Raw genomic sequence first — 13,847 nt, 5'->3', positions numbered from 1 at the left:
GGATCTCGCTTCACTCGCCTCTTCTTCTCACAAGGCTTGTGCAACTGTCTTTTCTGAAATTACTTAAAAGACCTTAAGCCCTTTCTCAGCTCAGGAACTTTTTTAGTTTTCCTAACAAAGGAAAAAAATTCTTGTTTCCATTTTCTGCAGTTCATTTCCATAAATACTATTTTATACGATCAGGTGTACATAGGCATTGCATCTTGGTGATCCTCTCCTAAGAATATCCTCCTTTGGTCTCACTGTGTGTGAATGCAGAGATTCCTACAACTTACCATGTCCGGTTCTTTTTTTTTTTTTTTTTTTTTTTTGCCTTCTTGTTTCCTCTGCACAGAGCCCTTTATCCAGTCCTCAGTTTGATTTGGTCTCAGCTCCCCCAAGAAGCCTTCTTGGATCACGTTATCTAATTATCCCCTGACCCACATCATCTCTTCTACTCCATTTCTTCTGCGTATCTCCACTGTTGTGGCCTTTGTTGCAGTCAGTATTATCATAACTCAGCCATTGTATATTTATTTATTTATCTTTTAGTTCAGCTTTACATACCTGACTCCTTATTCTTGGGTGTGACTATTTTTAGTGTAAGTGGTAGAATGATAGTGCCACCAATTGTGCTAAAAATGTTCCTCAGCCTAGTCTCATGAGAATGAAGAGGTTGAGGATCTCACAGAACTGGGGTTTCTAAATCTGGAGCCCACATTCACCTTTCTTCCTCCTATCTCTCCTCTTCTTTACCCCACCTTGTGCTTCACCAGCACTCCAGGGCCTTACCAGAGAAATAGTCTCTACCCCAGTGAAGTGTCCTGCTCCTGGGATAAGTATTTGTGACTGGTTATGGCAAAGGCTTGCGCAAAATAGCCTGAGACTGGTTGTTCCCACAATCTTTGCCAACACAGTTTGTTTCAAGGACATCATATTTGAGGGTTTTTGTTTTGTTTTGTTTTGTTTGTCAGTCATGTGGCTTAAACTCTGGGCCTGGGCGCTGTCCCTCAGCTCTTCAGCTAAGGTGAGCACTCTACCACTTGAGCCACAGCACTACTTCTGGTTTTCTAGTGGTATATTGGAGATAAGAGTCTCATAGACTTTCGACTTTCGTGCCTGGGCTGGCTTTGAACCGAGATCCTCAGATCTCAATCTCCTGAGTAGCTAGGATGACTGGTGTGAGCCACCGGTGCCCAGCCATATTTGAGTTTTTGACGAGAGAGGAAAAAATAAGACGTGTCTCCCTTGCAGTGGAGAGCTCATTTGTGTCAGAGCAGCCACGCAATCAGCTATGGAGAATCTTCCTGCTATGTGATCAGAATGATTGGAGTAGCTGGGCAGAAATCCAAAATATTGTTCAACTGTCTGTATGCCTCAAAATGCTCAATCACCCCTTCTAGAGTGGGTAATTGAGCAGATTTCATCTTTTTAACCTATTTCAAGACAGTTTTGTGTTTTTGTTTTTGTTTTGTTGGTAGTGGGGCTTGAACTCTGGGCCTGGGCGCTGTCCCTAAGCTCTCCAGCTCAAGGCAAGTACTCTACCACTTGAGCCACAGTGCCACTTCCAGTTTTCTGTGGACTTTCCTGCCCAGGCTGGCTTTGAACTATGATCCTCAGATCTCAGATTCCTGAGTAGCTAGGATTACAGGCATGAGCCACCAGCACCCAGCTTTCAAGACAGTTTTGAAGTCTCTTTCTCATATCTGTCCACTTGATTCTCAGATCATTAGTTCTTTAATAGTGACCAAATGTACTTGGAAATAATTTGAGTGTAAGTGTGATGATGATGATGATGATGATGATGATGATGATGATGATGATGATGATGATGATGATGAGAGAGGCAGGGATGATACTTGACTTTTGCAGATAAATTGGTGTTTTGTGGAGAGTTTTCCTCCTGTCGGACTTTACGGCCTTCCTAGGATTCATGAAGGTACAGCCCAGTACAGCTGAGGTATTCACTCAGGTTCTGCAGTTCCCAGTCCTATTTTCTGCCTACTTAATTCTGAGGAACACTGACTTTGCACACTTATTGGTGTAGGTGGCCAGCAATCTGGAAACTTGCCAGTGGGTCTTGGCAACATTTTGATCCTGCTCATTTGATAGTTACAAACTATCTATTCTCTCTCCAATTTACTTCTTCATTTCTGTGGTATACTCACTTGTGTTCCATTAGATTTCTTAGTGAAAGAGAACCCACCCCCTCAAAAAATAGTTCCATGACTATTTAGTAACTTAACACTTCCTGGAATCTGTGAATTTGCTTGAAGTAACAGTGAGTGCTTAGTGAAACATATCTCTGGATTTTTAACTGTGTTTGTGTTCCCACAATTCCTGAGCCCTTCTTTCTGTTTAATTCCATCACATTTTATAACATTGATGTAGAAAGATTCAAAATATACTGCCTCATTAGTCAACATCTACACGGTATCTTCCAGAACCTGAGTCACTTAAAGACCCTATAACATCAGTAGACTTTGAAATACACCATATGCCTTGTGTTTGATATATGGAAAGGATGGCATATTTGTACATCTGCAGTTGGCAGGCTAGCACCAGCTACTATTAATCTTTCTCAGAAGCATATAATTATATTTGTTTCTGCCATGCACGATTGTGTGAGTCAGCACTGACATTTAATCACCCTTCTGGTGAGGATTATAAGGAGAAGATTTGATGGAGGCACAGGACAGCAGCTCAGTTAAACATGAACATGAAGGCTACTTCACGAATTGCTTTGACTCTCATAGCTCCTGGTATGCAAAATAAGTGCTTCATGGTGGGAATGAGGCTTTCTGTGCTTTGGGGCAAAATTGAATGTTTTAGAGCAACTGTTTTTTGTTTGTTTGTTTTGGTTTTGGTTTTTGGTTTTGGTTGGTCATAGGGCTTGAACTCAGGGCTTGGGCACTGTCCTTGAGCTCTTTTGTTCAAGGCTAGCATTGGGACACTTTGAGCCATAGTGCCACTGCCGGTTTTGAGTAGTTAATTGGAGGTATGAGTCTCACAGGGACTTTTCTGCTTGGGCTGGCTTCAAACTCTGATCCTCACATCAATCACAGGCTCCTGAGTAGCTAGGATTACAAGTATGAGCCACTGGAGCCTAGCTGTTTTAATTCTTAATCCCCAGGCTCTTTTTCGTTGGTTGGATTGTTTGCTTGCTAGTACTGGGGCTTGACCTCAAATCCTGGTCTTTGTCCTTTAACTTTTGTGCTCATGGCTAGCACTGTACAATTTGAGCCACAGCTCCATTTCTGGCTTTGTGGTGCTTAATTAGCGAATAATCTCATGGACTGTTCTGCCCAGGTTGGTTTCAGACCTCCATCCTCAGAGCTCCATGAGCCACTAGCACCCAGACCCCAAACTCATTTTCAACATTTGTTGTCATGATCTGATATTCTTTGTTTTTTAGTACATTCAAGCTGTTCCTCCTATCTTCCCCAATAGAAAATTGAGCGGAGGCTGAAATACCTTTTGTAAATATCTGAGAGCCGACAGTTTTCTAAGTCAGGGTAGAGTTGCCAGGATTGTTTGTGCACATGCCTGGGAATCTGGAACCATCCCAAGCACTCTGAACACACCTCTTTTGCCTCTAGCACAGCTCTCAGGTGTGTTTCCAAAAACAAAGTCCCTTCTGCGCTTGCCTGGCACCCCATCTCTCTATCTCATCCCCCAATTTCAATCTCCTAAGTAGCTAGGATCATAGGCTTGAGCCATTGTGTCTGGCTATTTCTTTATTTAAAAAAATTATGAACCCAGTACCTTTTGGACAGTTCTCTCTGCATTATGACAAGAACAACTATTATTCTATACATGAAAGAGCGTAAGTGTTTGGAGCTTACGTATGAAACTCTACATCCTGGCTCCTGTTTGTACCCTCTTTGTGACTTTAGGAGAGTCACTTAGCTTCTCTGAGTCTAGTTCAACATTAAAAAAAAAATGTGGATGACATTTGCCTTGAAAATGGGTTATGCAGATCAAAGAATGTATCATTTGTGCCACAACTGACACCAAAGTAGCAATGCTGACCGTGATATTTTCCTAATATTGCTGAAGCGGTTGGGTAGGGTGGCTTCTTCTTTTTTTTTTTTTTGGGGGGGGGGGTCCGGTCATGGGGCCTGAACTCTGGGCCTGGGCGCTGTCCCTCAGCTCTTCAGCTCAAGGCTAGCACTCTACCACTTGAGCCACAGTGCCACTTCCAGCTTTTTTCTTTTTGCTTATGTGGTGCTGAGGAATCAAACCCAGGGCCTCAGGCATGCAAGGCAAGCACTGTACCACTGAGCCAACTTCCCAGCCCCTAGGGTGGCTTCTTAATTGAAAAACACAACGAAAGAGCCATTTGTAATTTTGTTCTGGAAGCTTCATTGTCCATTGTGATGCACAGGTACTGTTAGGTTGTCCCCCTGTGGGCCCTTCTAGTTTTTATTCTACAACATATGCCTTGTGAGAAACCAAGTTTATAGAACTAAAAATCATTATTTTCATTTCTGAGTGATTAAAGATTCTATTGCTTTTTGTTTTGTGGTGCTGGAGATCAAACCCAGAGCCTAAGCGTCCTGCTCTACATCCCCAGCCTTGAGCTATAGAAGTACCATTTCTCCATCTCATCTCAGGCCCTGCTCAGCTCCTCCCTTCCACACCTTCTCCTCCAGGAACTGAAAGCACATGACCCCAGAGAGGTTGGTGCTCAGATTCTGCTAGTTTTTGCTCATCACAAGAATAGAAGTAATACTTTGCTTTCTGGCTTGTATAAGTCATACGTGGAAGATTTTTGTCCAGTCCCTAAGTAATGTTAGGATCTGATTTAAATAAAATGAAATATTAGAATTCCTGGAGAGGAGGAAAGGTCCAAGTTTTCCCTCTACCCCAGGCTTCTTATGGGGGACCAAGCATGTGATGTGGTCTCAGAAAATATTACTTGACTCAATTAAATGTTATCTATAAGTCAGGGGAGAAAATGAATCATATAGCTTTTTAGCCATACTTCATAACTGGAAGGATAATGATGAGAATTAAAAGATCAAAATTATATATAATAGTGGTTGAGATAAGCCAGGTGTCAGTGGCTCACGCTTATAATCCTAAGTACATAGACTGAGACCTGAGGATTATGGTTCAAAGCCAGCCTTGACAAGAAAATCCATTAGATGTTTAACCACCAAAAAGCTAGAAGTGGAGCTATGGCTCAAGTGGTAGAGCAAACACTAGTCTTGAGCAAAAGAAGCTCAGAGATAATAGTACCCAGGCTCTGAGTTGAAGCCCCATGATCAGCACACACACATGAAAAATGTTTCTGATGTTACTGATGCCATTTACTGAGGACCTACTGTGTGCCGGGCAAGTCACCATGGCATACTCACAGACACAAATACAACTCACAAACACACACACGTGCACAAACATAAACACATATAAACTTAGCAGCATGTCATTGTGTTACCAAACTGGAACTGCTGATTTTGAGTAGGATCCTCTGAGAAACTTGGCAGTGGTTGCTTCCACCTACGACAGGGAAACAAATATGGAGGAGCTGGGTTTGTTTGAGGTATGGAAACAACACCACTCAAGCATAAAACAAAGAGGGGGGCTAGGCATCTCATTTGATTGAAAAAACATGGAGAAGACTTGTGATGAAAATATTAAACACTTCTTCCAAGTTCCAGGCAAACATTTACATACATTTAGTATATAATTCATGGAGCCTTCTGAGGTAAGCTTAGTCTTAGATCTGAGATAGAGAACACCTTGACACCTGACCGGTACAGTGATTTTTTTCCCCCAAATCACACACTTAGTTAATGGTCAAGGCAGGGCTTAAACCCATGAACTTTAGTGCCAAAAACTGTATAGATAGCCATTATGCTAAACAGCCTATTGACTTCAAGGCAAGAAGGTCCCAAGTCCATGGGCAAATTGAGTGCACTTAATTCTCATCAGATTTGACTGGTATGTAGTTTATTAAAATCATCATGGGTCCAACAGGAAAAGCAGTATTCTCATATAACACATCATTACTATTAGCTTGTTTGTGTATATGTGCGTGTGTATGTGTGTGTGTGTGTACAATGTGTGTATTTTTCTGCTGAAATAATGTAAACTAATCATAATTAGACTCGTAGTCAGCTGTTCTCCTGAGAGCTCAACTGAGTGATCTGGCCCCTCTACCCTCCCTTTGCCCTCTGGTCTTAGACAAGAGAACGAATTGCAAATTATACCCCATAAGTCTTTCCCTGCCAGAATATCTCCTACTGAGCTACAAGGCCTCGGCGAGGCAGTGTGGGTTGATAATGGAGTGATACCCTAATCGTATTGGGTATGTTCCACTGTCCACTCCCCCTTCTTAGAATACCCAAGCTCAGCCTACATTCCACTCATTCCTGGCCACTACTTCTATCTATCGTGTGGCATCCGGCCTGGTCTTAGTGTCTCCCCAGGCCGTCTGTGGCTAGAGTAAATTTTTTTTTAAGAATTTTTTTTTTTTTTTTTTTTTTTTTTTTTTTGTCGGTCATGGGGCTTGAACTCTGGGCCTGGGCGCTGTCTCTCAGCTCTTCAGCTCAAGGCAAGCGCTCTACCACTTGAGCTACAGCGCCACTTCCTAGAGTAAATTTGCGCATCCTACTCCCCAAGTCCAGGTGGCTTCCAGCCAATTCACCTTCAGTGTGAACTCCAGAGTCCTATGTCAGGACACTCCCCCCCTCCCACCAAGTATCTAATATCCAGTGTCATCTAGGCATGTCATTACCATCTTGTCCCAGATAGCCTATGCCCAGAGGTCCTTTACCTAAGAGTACTGTTCTGATCACCCACATAAAATACCATCTACCACCATCCCTCTCTGTTCTTTGTTCTCCCTCCTAGCCCTTGGACAGGGCTTCCCCTTTGTTCCCCACAGTAGATGACTAAATCATCAACAGTACCAAACCCCGTGTAAATTGTATTTTTCCTGATAAAAGTTAATGTATGTGTTAGGCACATAAGAGTTTAGCAGTAGCTCATAAGAAACTAGAATCGTTAGAGCACTATATGTACTATTCTGAATAGTGTGCAATTTAATGCTTATGGGTTTTTCATTTCTGGTTTTCCATTTGATATTTTCAGACTTGGGTGCTGATACCACACAAAGTGGAACCTCATAGAAGCAGGATTCTTAGACTTAACTTGGGGTTCCCAGGACAGCAGGAACTCCCACTCAATCATTACTTATCTCCAGTGTCCAAAACTGAGTGGTACGTTGTAGGTGTTCAGAAGGTCATATGTATTGAACGTACAAATAAGGTCATGCGGGGCCATTTGTTAATACAACCACTAATCCTCATGAGAAGTTTTTGAGATGCCAGCGCACTATAATAGCTGAGGACAAGGGCCAAGATGCTTCAGAAAGGTGACAGAGCCTGGACCTAAACCCAGGTTTGTTTGCCTGTAGAGCTTCACTCTTCTGCTCAAGCTGCTCACAAGGACAAGGAACACATGGATGGGGTATCTGCAGGCCAAGGAGCTGGAGAGTCAAAAGCCAGTGGTCATGTGGGTACCAGTGCATCTCCAGTGTCTAATTAAGTCACCACTGTGCAATGAATTAAAATTAAATGAAATTTAAAATCCAGTTCCTTAATCCTACTAGACCATGTTGGTCAATGGAAAGGATGGTGAGTAGCTGCTGCATTGGACAGAGTAGATGAGGACATCACCATCAATATCAGCTTTGCAGATACAAACATCTGCATTGTAGATAACCAGCCTCTCCAGCGTGGAGAGAGAATATCCTTGCTGTGGACATAGAACATCAGTATCATACATAGAGAAGAGCATCATCACAGACAGATAGCATCACGGCTGTAAGTAGAAAACGTCTCCATCAGATACAGAAGCACATCTCCATCTTATGCAGAGAATATCTCCAGTAGTTACCAGCGAGACACAATATTTCACAGACACAGTAATCCCAGATACTCGGGAGGCAGAGAGTGAGAAGATCATGGCTTGAGGCATCCCATGGCAAAACTTTGGCCAGATCCCGTAACAACTAAGAAGGTAGGCATGGTGGGTCCTAGCTACATGGGAGGCCATAAGTAGGAAGCTTGTGGCCTGAGGCTGGCTCAGCCTCTAAAGAACTAGGGGCATGACTCAAGTGGTAAAGTGCCTGTGTAGCAGACACTATATGCCAGTATATCCCCCTCCCAAAAGAGGAAAACATTGAAATCTCCTTCATCGATCTGGCACAGTATCACAAATGAATTGGCTTTATCATTTCCCGAAGGCACCTGGGTTTTCTATTATTTTGGAATTTGGCCTCTTGACACACCCATCATGCTGCCTAAGTATTTCTCACTGTTCAAAGTTAATTGATGTTAAAATTAGTTAACTTCTGGCATTTCCTTGGTGCTAAACAGGATAGAATTCACATTTGCCATTAAGGAGCCTTCTGGCCTTTATTAGTGATTCAGTGTTCATTTGTTACTTTGGTTTATTGCCACAGTTTAAAGATTTCAAGGATTTTCTTTTGAGAATTCTTTATAAAATGTTAGGTCACATTTGCATCTGAGATGACGTACAGCAAGAATGAGATAAATATAAAAACATTTCTATTTTGGCTGTCTTTCATTATATAATGCGTAAGAATTACTCCTCACTTTCACATGTTAAGGAACTCTAGTTTATTTTTTTGCTTCAATTTTTAAATTGTTCTAATATGCATATTCAGTTGCAAAGGACTTGAGTTTTATTCCTTTAGGATTTAATATAGAGTGGTAGATACACCTCGTCGTTGTATTTTTCTGTAGGGCCATATACATGCCATCTTCCTTAAAAGTAAACACGAAGGCCACGTTTTCACCTATGTGCATTGTTTATTATAAATGTATGTGTGATTTACGATTTTCATTAAGAGCAGTGGCATCTCTGTGCATTTCTAGAAGAGTAGAGGAATTTCATTGTCTTGGCTGACAGGCTACAGAATTATTATTCTGTGCTTCTACTTACAGGGCTGAATTTGAATGTTAAGAAGTTTTGTTGTCCCTTTTGGGAAGACAGATTTGTTCACATCCTGTGCTAGGTATGGTGTAGGCACAGAGAAAGTACCGACATCGTCTACAAAAACAAAACAAAACAAAAAAAACCAAGGCTTCTGATTTCATGAACCTTTATTCTAGGGGAAGAAAGGAACGGGGAGATAGACTGAGGAAAAGGAAAATAGCAGCCAGAGGAGAAGAGTTCTAGCATACACATCAAAGTGGGTCTTGCAGGGAGGTGTGAATCCTCCAGACTGGGCAGAGAGACTTGACTGACTTGGGAGGAGAACAGATTTTCAAGAAGGGACAGTTAATATAAAGACTCAAGGAAAACATGTAAAGGAGGGTTTGTGAGTGGAAGCAGGCAAGCAAGGGAAGTGGTAGGCACGGTGGGGCACCAGACTTCAAGTCTCAATTTCAGTTACATCTGGATCCACACAGGCAAGGGACAAACTCCCACCAACAGTCCTGAATAATTTCTCTGAGTGTGTGGGAAGAATATGTTTTAGGGACACAGGAGTAGAAGGTGGATCCCTACTAGGGATAGTGCCAAGGTTGTAGCAAGGGTGTTGGTAGCTTAGACTGGAGTGGTAATAGGGAAGATTTGGGATACGGTCAGGAGAGTGAGAAGACTGAAGGGTTGGCTTTGAGGGCCTTACAGACTCTCTGTCCCTCGACTCTGTCCCTGTAGCAGCTTATACATAAACAGGGGATACCAGGCTTGCATTATAAAAAGGTGTGATGTGACTTACAGACTCTAATATGGTGAACCAGCCAAAGCAGGAAAGGGAAAGGAAGAGTAAATGTGACCCCTAGATTTTTTTTTTTAATTCTGAGCTGTCTTTGCTAACATTTGGATAAGGGAAGAGATGTGGACAGGGCATATGCTGTGGGGCTAGGGAGTTCCTCTTAGACATAATAATTATAAAATGCTCCACTGATATCCAAGCAAAGCAGAAATGTAGACAGTTGTCTGAGTTAGAGCAGAAGAAATGTATATTTTTGGGCTAGCATGTCAATGGGTGCTTTACAGATTGTGAGCTATACCTCATAAGTAGGGCATGATATCAATGTGTTACATTGGTGTTTCTCTTAAAGGTGAAAGAACATAGAAAACATTGGAGTCCATCCGATTCTGAAGATAACTACTTTATCATGAAACATTTGTGTTGTGTGCATTTTCATACAACTGCACCTACATGGAGAAATGCATGTGTACATGGATAAATTATAAAATGGGTAGCTCATTGTGAACCATATTTACAAGTATGTAAAGCACACATGTAAACATTATTTAAACTATGGGTCTGCGTGAAGTTACTTAAGAGTGAAGAGAGAAGGGACAAAACAAGAAGCCTAAGGTCCACAACCATTCAGGGTTGGACTGAAAATCAGAGGGAGGTACCCAAGAAGATAGAACAGCCAGTGTGAACAGGAGAGAGAACAGGAAGATGCAGATCACAAAGTCCAAGTTGTTCTAGGAGACTCCAGCAGCAGTAACGAAAGCAGGGGGTTCAGGCACCCAAGGTAAAGGCTGCCCTGGTACAGGTAAACTGAGTAGAGCAGCATGGTACTGAGGGATGCATTCAGTCTGGAGTGGGTGGCAAGAAGAGCCAGAGAGAGACAGAGATTGAGCCACGATGTTGGTGAAGTTCTGTTGTGACATAGAACGGAGAAAAGAAGCCTAAGCTAGAAAGGGATGGAGGGTGAAAGGAGGGGGTTTTATTTTGGTTCTGAGATGCGAGACATCACAGTGGTCTTATATGCTAACAGGACTGAGTCAGAAGACAGGGGAGCTGGCAACTGGAGAAGGGTGAGATGGTGGCCTTCACTGGTTGGACGAGTGGCATCTGGGATGGAGATGAAAAGTCTACTCATCACAGGAGTGGAGGATTGGCTTTGGGGATGATATGTGCAAGATGGAGAAAGTAGGACTAGATTTGGCCATTCTTTTTCCCTTGAGAGTTCACTGCTAAAATATTGGTATAGTTGAGGTTTACAATGACTAGAATCCATTGAGATTAGACAGTAGCCATGCTTTCTCTTTCTTCTTCTTCTTTTAATATCATGTCCTTGTAATACTTATGTAAAGGCTCTTCCTACTTGACCTCTTCCTGGTCTTTATCAATCAAGGCTCAAGACATTCTTTGTGTCCAACTCTGGAAAAAGAAGAGAAGAAACAGCATGGACAATCTCCTTGTTGGAGACCAGACCAGTAGGTGCAAGTTGCCATGGCAACATGCAATCTATCTCTGTGTGGTGCAGATTTGGACAAGAGGTGAGTCAGGGAGGAGGTCAAGGATGTGGCAAGGCTGGAGCAAGGTCTCAGCTGCTACACAACTGACATGTTGAGCCAAATAATTCTTCCCTGCAAGAGTCCATCTAGCACATTATCGAGTACTCCACATTATCTCTGTGTGCTACTCACTAGGTGTCAGTAGCCTACCTGCTCCCTCCCCACCTGTGATAACAGAAGATTCCAGACATTGGCAAATGCTACCTAGGAGGCAAGTCTGTAAGAAATGGACTAGAGCTATCCTTTGGAATATGAGAAGGATTTAGTGGTCTGACGAACAGTAATGTATGGCCCACTGTTGTATCTTTTAGCATTATCTTCAAAAACCATTTTAAAATGTGAATGCATTTAGCAGCAATTTCATTGTGCCACAGGCATGTCATTTCCTCTTACCTAACAGTCTCTCCTTCCATTTATATTAGTCCTAAAACCTTATTTCTTGGAATTTCTGTTTATGGTTCAACTTACCATCCTACTCTTCTTTCTAAGCATTTTTCCAGTCCCAAGCCACTTCAAAACTATTACTTGGGTTAGAGAACTTCCCTGTGCAATGTTCTACCTTCATTTTCTCAAATTTAGTCTCACATTCTTTGCTACCATCTGGAGTGAGACTGTCTATGCTTTACCATCTATAGATTTAAGGGAGTTGGGAACTTGTCACTTTCTATATTTGTATTCTTGCTTCATTTATCACAGACAGGAGGTCAGATATCGGGTTCAGCTATCTGGGGCAGAACATCGTAGTACAGGCCTGTAATCCCCATTTGTCAGGAGGCAGAGATAGAAAAAGCTTAGTCCAAAGTCAGTCCAGGCAAAAGCACAAGACCTATCTGAAAAACAAAAATGGAAAAGAACTGGGGACCTGGCTCAAGTGGTAGAGTGCTTGCTTATAGCAAGTGGGAGTCCCTGAGTTTAATACCTAGTAACACACAGACACACACTCGTGCGCGCGCGCGTGCGCGCGCGCGTGCGCGCACACACACACACACAGACACACACAGATCCTTAGGAATATTAGGCCTCTTCTGACAATGTGGAGGACATAATGTATATATGTATATTCACAAGGACACAAGGTCAAGTTGTTACTAACTCCTCTTCATTGAATTCCTTTCAGTGTTTTTTGTTTTGTTTTGTTTTGTTTGTTTTGTTTTTGGGTCTGGTTGTGGGGCTTGAACTCTGGGCCTGGGCGCTGTCCCTCAGCTCTTCAGCTCAAGGCTAGCGCTCTACCACTTAGCCACAGCGCCACTTCCGGCTTTTTTCTTTTTTGCTTATGTGGTGCTGAGGAATCGAACCCAGGGCCTCAGGCATGCAAGGCAAGCGCTCTACCACTGAGCCACCTTCCTAGCCCCGTTCAGTGTTTTTTCTTCTTTTATTTCCTCAGTGATTTTGTTCTCTTGCCATGCACAATATTCTTTAGTTCATCCAGCAAACTTTAGTGCTATGCTAATGTCTCATTGTAGATGATAACATGCAAGTAAATACCTAAAACATACTGTGCTTAATCACATTTCCCATTTTTTCTGCTTACTTCTTTTTTCTAGAAACCTCACTGGCGTATTACATTTACTGTAAAAACTAATATACCATTTTGCAATATTCATAGTTGAGGAAAGATTGTTCAAAAGATCGTTTCTCGATGCTGTAATGTAGCAGTCATAAGGCAGTTTCAGTATGGACCAATCACACAGCTCTGTGACAGAAGAGAATAAGTCCCTTTATCTTCTTTATATTGGCTCACTTTACTCAGCAATCAGTGCTTAAATTAGGCCTTTACTTTGTTAATTGGTTTGTTCATTTGGCCCCTGGCATAATTAGCCCGTGGAAAAGCTGTATTTAAAACGGCTCTCTATACCCAAGCACCTGTGGCTCACACCTATAATCCTAGCTACTCAGGAGGCTGTGATTTGGGGATTGTGGTTCAAAGCCAGCCAGAGCAGGAAAGACCATGAGACTCTTATCTCCAATAAACTACCAAAATGCCAGAAGTAATGCTTGTAGCTCAAGTCATGGAGCCCTAGCTCTGAGCAAAAAGAAGCTCAGCAACAACCCTCAGGCCCTGAGTTCAAGCCCAAGACCAGCCCCCTCTCACCCCACCCTCCAAAAAGACTTTCTTACAGCTACATAAACATCCGTTTTTTTTTCTTTATTCCTTTGGAATAGTTGGTATTAAATGTGTACTCTTTTAGGTATTTTTGTTGTTTCCTAATTTAAAATTGACTTGTGTTCTCTGTAGTTACTTTTACCATAGATACCACTTTCCAAAGTGGCATATGACTGCATTAAAAATAACAGCCCTGCCCACCAGTGAATGGAATCTCATGTTTGTATGTTTTGCCCTTATAAAGCAACATTTATTTCCAGTTGGCAATGGTAAGCAGTAAGAGAAGACTGGCTTTTAACTCAGCTCTAGCTGCCAGTAGCACCTCCCTTCCCCCATTTATAACAATCACCAGTGTCTCCTGACATAGCCACATGTCCCCCGAAGGACAGTCACTGCTGAGAACCGCTGTTTCAGTCCCTTCCATACCCATTTGTTTCTTATTATTCCAGATGCTGTGTTC

General features: G+C 42.3%; 1 protein-coding gene across 21 annotated transcripts in view; it reads left to right on the top strand.

Moving 5' to 3' along the window:
* Positions 1-13,847, top strand: part of Magi1 (membrane associated guanylate kinase, WW and PDZ domain containing 1) — a 551,837-nt gene that overhangs the window by 478,710 nt on the left and 59,280 nt on the right. The gene's annotated exons all lie outside the window — the stretch shown is intronic.

The sequence above is a fragment of the Dipodomys merriami genome, unplaced genomic scaffold (genome assembly GCF_024711535.1).
Source record: "Dipodomys merriami isolate MVZ:Mamm:240054 unplaced genomic scaffold, mDipMer1.0.p SCAF_13, whole genome shotgun sequence".
NCBI lineage: Eukaryota > Metazoa > Chordata > Mammalia > Rodentia > Heteromyidae > Dipodomys > Dipodomys merriami.
Note: the sequence above shows the minus strand (reverse complement) of the source record. Positions and strands in the feature narration are given on the sequence as shown.